This window comes from Microtus ochrogaster, chromosome 10, assembly GCF_000317375.1.
Source record: "Microtus ochrogaster isolate Prairie Vole_2 chromosome 10, MicOch1.0, whole genome shotgun sequence".
Lineage (NCBI taxonomy): Eukaryota > Metazoa > Chordata > Mammalia > Rodentia > Cricetidae > Microtus > Microtus ochrogaster.
The window spans coordinates 43,278,289-43,284,480 of record NC_022016.1 but is presented as its reverse complement, the minus strand read 5'-3'; positions in this window follow the sequence as shown (position 1 = coordinate 43,284,480).

Here is a 6,192-nt window from a genome sequence, read left to right as displayed (position 1 = left end):
AACTAGCTCTTTGTAGACCAAGCTGGCCTCAAACTCTCAGAGATCAGCCTGCCTCTGCCTCCTGAGTGCTGGGATTAAAGGTGTGCGCCACCACCGCCTGGCTCTCTTCTCTTTAAAAGTTGTTCAAGGCAGGATTTCTCTGTGTAGCCCTGGCTGTCCTGGAACTAGCTCTGTAGACCAGGCTGGTCTTGAACTCACAGATTCTCCTGCCTCTGACTCCCAAGTGCTGGGATTAAAGGTGTGCACCACCACGCCTGGCTATTTTTGTTTTTTTCAAGACAGGGTTTCTCTGTGTAGGCCTGGCTGTCCTGGAACTCTCTTTGTAGACCAGGCTGGCCTCAAACTCAGAGATCTACCTACCTCTGTCTCCCTGAGATTAAAGGCATGTACCGCTGTGCCTGGCCCCTCAAGTTATTTTTAAGCACCTTAGTCTTTTGTCCCCCAAGACTAACCTTCTCTGTTGGAGGACCCAATCAGCTTTTCCCTGCTGTTCCCTTTCCAGTTTCCACAGAGTTAATTTCAGCTCTTTGAGACCCAGGTCAAACGTCACCTCCTCTTCCACGAAAGCCTTCCTGACTCCCACCCTGGGGTGATCTGTGGCTTCCCTGGGGTGAGGAGGACAGCTGTCTCATTATCCAAGTGTCTGATCCCCTCAGGTAACCTCGCCTGCCTTCAGCTGTCTGTATCAAGAGCCGGAAAGAAGTTCACAGAGCGGGTGTGGAAGCAGAGACCCCGGCAGGAGAGGCCCCTTCATCTTGTGAGGTCCAGGCGGTCCCTGAAGACAACAGCCTCTGGGGCCGAGGTCTAGGTGGGTCACTGCGGGTGAACTGGCCACAGACGTCCTCCCTGGCACCCAACCATAGGTCCCATGGCTAAAAATGTGTCCTTTATCTCCCTTCTTCTTTCTGTGTGGGCCACCATGATAGGACCGAAGCCCGGTCACAGGCGCTTGGAGAGGAATTTAGTTAGTCTCAAGCAATGGAGCTGGACAGTGTGCGGGAGGGGTGACAGCCCCAAGAGACCCTGAGGGCAGACGTGGATCTCACACAGTCACTCACAGGTTTCCCTGATTCTCTTTTCTTCCTTCCTTCCTTTCTTTCTTTCTTTCTTTCTTTCTTTTTTCCCCCATTTTGTTTTCCAAACAGGGTTTCTCTGTGTAACAGTCCTACCTGTCCTGGAACTAGCTCTTGTAGGCCAGGCTGGCCTCATACTCACAGAGATCCACCTGCCTCTGCCTCCCGAGTGCTGGGATTAAAGGTGAGCACCACCACCGCCCGGCCTCCCTATGATTCTCAAGGTACATCAGTACTCATGGCCGGAGTCTCACGGGAGACTGAGAAAAATGTCCCTAAAATATTTCTGGGGGCACCAGGTAGGATAGCATACACTTTTAATCCCAGCACTCAAGAGGCAGAGACAGGTGGATCTCTGTGAATATGAGGCCAGCCTGGTCTACAAAGTGAGTTCCAAGATAGCCAGGGCTACATAGAAAGATCCTTTGAAAATACTTTGAAGCCTGTAATGATATAATACAAACCTGTAATCTCAGCACTCAGGAGGCTGAGGCAGGAGGATTTCCATGAGTTCATATTGAGACCCTGTCTCAACCCCGGCCCCATGAATAGAATTTCCTTTTTAGCGGTCTTCAGAATCGGAAGAGAAACCCTAACAGTGGCATTTATAAATCCAAGAGCTCAAACCTCAATCCTCGGTGGTAAGGAGGCTCTATCACAGGGTCCCACCCAGAATTCAAGTGCGTTTTCCTGGCCCTCAAGCCTATCGGAGAACGGCGCAACCTGGAAGTCCACGGGCATCCCTGGACTTTTTCTTCCCTGGACCATACAAGCCTCCTCCCACACCCCAAGCCACTCCCCTTCCCCCAAATGACCCAATCCAGACCAGCTTCTTGCGGTCAACACATTCTAGGCGGGTCCCCTGGAGCAGGCTGTGTGACTCTTCAGGAACCCCCTTACCTCCCCCTTTCTGACCCCCCCCCACTCCATTCCGCCCGCTTTTTCTGAAGCATCCAGCATGGAGGCCAGATGTTCACAGCTGGGCAGCTATACCCGCCCCTATCGTTGTCAAGAGCCCTGGGGATCTCGGACTGGGGATTTTTCAAAGCCCTGTCAGGAAAGCCTGCTGGCGCTTGCTTCCCTCTGGTCCCACTGGCCCTGAGTTCACCCTGGAGTGGGGGAAGGCGCTGTATGACAACTTCCCAGCCGACCCTCCACCCCCATCCTTCCTCCCTCGGAGGGCAAATCAGACACTCAGATCCAGTTGGGTAAGCGGAGAAAGTGGGAACAAAGGGAAGGAAAGTCATTTCCTGTCAAGAGGAAGGAAGGAGGTTGAGAGCCGGCCAGTCAGCCAGCCAGCCAGCCAGCCAGGGTCGGCTTTAGGTAGGCTACAATCCCTGCGTGGGGATGTGCTGGCTGCTTGGAACAGTCCCCTCGTTCTAAAGTCACCACGGAGTCACTTAGCATCTCTCTTTCACATAGCCCCACAAAGCAATCTGAGTTTGGGGCCAGAATTAAACTTTGCTGGATGAGGGAGAAAGTGTACGTTCCCGCTCACTTCCACAAGACACCTTGCAGTCTCAAAACGGTTGGGGGCTCTCTCATCCTCTTTCCCACTCCAGAGAAGGAAGAGGCACAGAGCTGGGTTCTCCCCCACAGTGGCTCGCACTGGGTGACCTTGATACAGTCACCCAACCTCTCTGGGCCTGGTTTTTTAGTCATCCAGTGAACAGACATTTGCCCTGGAGGGTGACGGCGAGGACACCAGCTGGTCATTCAGTCCCAGAGGACAGGCGGAGCCCTGGGGCTGGAGGACAGTGGTCTCCATTGTTGAGAGCAGGAATCTGGGCGCTGCCCAGCCTCTCCTCTGGGACCTCAGGTTTGGGCTAGAGAGGGGAAAGTAGCTGCACACACCTTGAGGATCACCCATTCCCACACCCTGCCAGGCCGGGCGAGGAGACCCCAGAACCCTTCTTCCCCCTCTCCTGACTAGAGCTGACAACAGGGCTCCAGGGCCATGGGAGCTTGGGAACCTCCCGCGCCCTGGAACAGCAGCGGAGCGGAGCAGCTGGCCGGGTCACTGCGGCAATTATAATTCAATCCATGTGCGGAACGCTGTCCTCTTTGTGCAGGAGCTTCCGCCCTGCTCGCCCCGTCCCACTTCAGAGCAGGGACAAGACACAACCGCACCGTCCCCGCCCGCAGCACTCAACCTCCCGGGGTTCCCAAAGGTTCAGATCCTGGGACACACGGGAACAAGAGAACCCAGGGATAATACCCGCCCCGAGCCCCCCAGCAGCGCCAGGCGGGGTCTACCGCGGTGGCCGAGATTTGCCCGTGCGGCCACCTGCGGGTGACCGTACCCGGGGCGCACGGCTGGGACCCCCCACGCTGCGCCCGCTTACCTGCTGCGCGCCCCACGCCCCGGCCTCCGCCGGCGATGCGCCTCCGCCCCTCGCTCCCGCCCCGGCCTCCCTCCTCCCCGCCGCCCCGCGCGTCTTACCATAAAAGGTGACGCTCGGGGAGGGGGCGCGGGCTAGCCCTACCTGCGGCCGCGCCCCCTCCTTTTGTTCCCGCCACTCCTCTCCCCACTTCCTGTGGCTCCTCCTCCTCCGTTGCCCACCCCCACCGTGCACCCGGGGGTTCCTTAGCCACCTTCCCCCTAGGTCACCTGGATGAGCGGGCCCCACCTGCCCCATCTGGTGAGGAGGGGTACTTACACCCAGATTGGCTCTGAAGTCCTTCAGGGTCCTGAGTGAGGCTAGACGCAGGACCCGGGGCCGTTACTCTATCTCCCTAAACCTCAGGTTCTTTAATCCCTGAAAGAGGGTTCCCATTGCCCACCTCTGCTACTTGGCCAGGAGTTAAAGCGACCATGCTAAGAGAATCCGGGGCTAACACAGGCTGGGGTCATGGGGCTTTTTCAAGGAATGCCTGGGATAGGGGTCCCCAGAGACCCCAGTGAGACAAGTCACCTGGGTCTGCTATCCTGGGCTGTCACTGCCTGCCTAGACCTGTTAATCCGTCTACAAGTGGGTCCTACAGTGGGAGGAGGCCCCAGCAGGAGACCAGGGGGAGACAATCAAGTCACCTGTTGGCTTCCTGGCCCTGTTACAGGCCCCTGAAGAAGCGGAGCCCCGAGGCCTGGGGCCTGGGTTGGGGCTGGGCTGTGCAGGTCCCAGGAGACCTCGGGACATTGCTGGGGACAGGAATCTGGGTCTGATTCCCAGGCAAGCAGATTGTTCTTTTGATTAAAGCCACAATGGGGAAGGGAGCAGGGAAGAGCTGGACCCAGAGTCATCTGGGGGTAGCCAGGCAGGATTGGGTCCCCTTCCGCAGCCCACAGCCAACCACTCCTCAAAGTGGTCCTGGGATTGATGCTGAAGGGACCATGACACCAAGAGGTCAGAGTGAGGTACCGGGTGCTCAGCTCCATCCTCCTCCTCTTCCCCACTAAGCCCCCCCCCCACGTTCCCCTTTAACAACCCCCCCCAACGTTGTCACCAGTGTTTTCCATTTGGCTCTTGCAGCCAGTGTGGCATAACAAAGACAGTCACTACAGTAGCTGCCATTTCTAGAGGTGTCCCTTTGTCCCTTTCAAACCTTTTTTTTTTTTAACCCTTCCAGATTCTTCTCCAGGACTGAAAGATCCCACCCTGCAGACCAGACCCTGAAGCTGGAGAGGATCAAGGGTTGTGCAACAGGCAAGGGGCAAGGGGCAAGGCTGGATTCAAGCCAGACAAGAGGGTGCCCCTCAGGCGCATGAATCTGCTAGTCCCAGAGGCTGGATTGCTGCCACCGTCCCCAGATAAGAGCCAAGGATGGAGCCTGGTACTACACTGAGCCTATCTGTGCCCAAGGGCCCCTTGGGTATGTTCCCAACCTGGCAACGGGGCCTCTGCGACAGGTGTGAAGGCTCTTACAGCCTCTACTGGAAAAGGAGTCAGACACAGCCATGGTGCCATGCAGGGGGTTTAGGCACTTCTAGCTGCAGAACCTCAGAACTCTTGTAAGTCAGAATGGATCCAGCCTGTTCTCTGTACTTCCACCCTATCCCCAGTCTACCCGGCTACCCCACTGTTCCATCCAGTGGGACAATGAGGCACTAACTTGGGGCCTGATGTAGTATGGGGCCCCGTTAAACTGCTGCCACTCACCGGCTGTCCTGCACCCCTGGCCTCTGTTCCACCTCCTGCTGCTGCTCCCCAGTCGGGGGGTTGTCCTGGCTAAAAGTCGCCTGCACCAGCCTCGGTATCAGTGGCACCGATAGGCAGGTGCCAAACTTCCTGCAATGGAAACCCAGGAAGTATGCTGGCCAAGGAACACACGCCCTCTGCCTGCCAGCTCATAGGCTCTGCTCCCCTCCTCCCTCCCTGACAGGCTCAGCTCTCTTCCCTCCTCAGGAGTTCCAGCAGGCAAGGGGACACAATCTTCTACTAGGACCATGACAGCTGAGGTTGCAGGGCAGAAGGAAAAGGGCTTAGAGACAAGATCCAGGCAGCGGGTGACAATTTGCTGCTATTTGGGCTAGTCTGATGGGAAGTATAGCTCCCTTGCCATCCACAGTGATGGGATTGAGGGTCCATAAACATGGGCTGGGCACTAGCCAAAGGATAGGGAGAGTTAGGAGCCAATAGGAATCAAGCCTAGCTATTAATCCTTGTCCTTAGAAGGGGAGATTATCAATGGGGTGTGACAGGAAGGAGCACATTCAAAGAAGTGTGAGGGTGAAGTCATAAACACAACAGTTCTAAGTAGTGGGGTGTGCTAAGGTACAAGGTCAAGGGAAGGAGACCGAGAGGTGGGAGATGGGAAGGCCTCTCCGAGGTCTCGGTCAAGCTGGGACGAGGGACTACAGAGGCATAGAGAAAACAAACTCTTAATAGTCTAGTGTTAGCTGACCTTAACAAGCACCCCCCCCCATTTTGCCCATTTTGGACAGGGTCTAGGGTTTCCCTATGTTGCCTTGGCTGGACTGAACCCAGGCTGGCTTCGAACTCAGAGAGATCCACTTGCCTCTGCCTCCTGTGTGCTGGGGTTACAGGTGCCTGCTGCCACACGCCACAGGGAAGGGACAGACTTCCCTTGGTGGAATGTCAGAGCCACAGTCATCGAAAGGGCACACCGAGGATTGGCTCTACCATCGGCACCCTCCTATAGAAGGTCTGGGGGTTCGGCT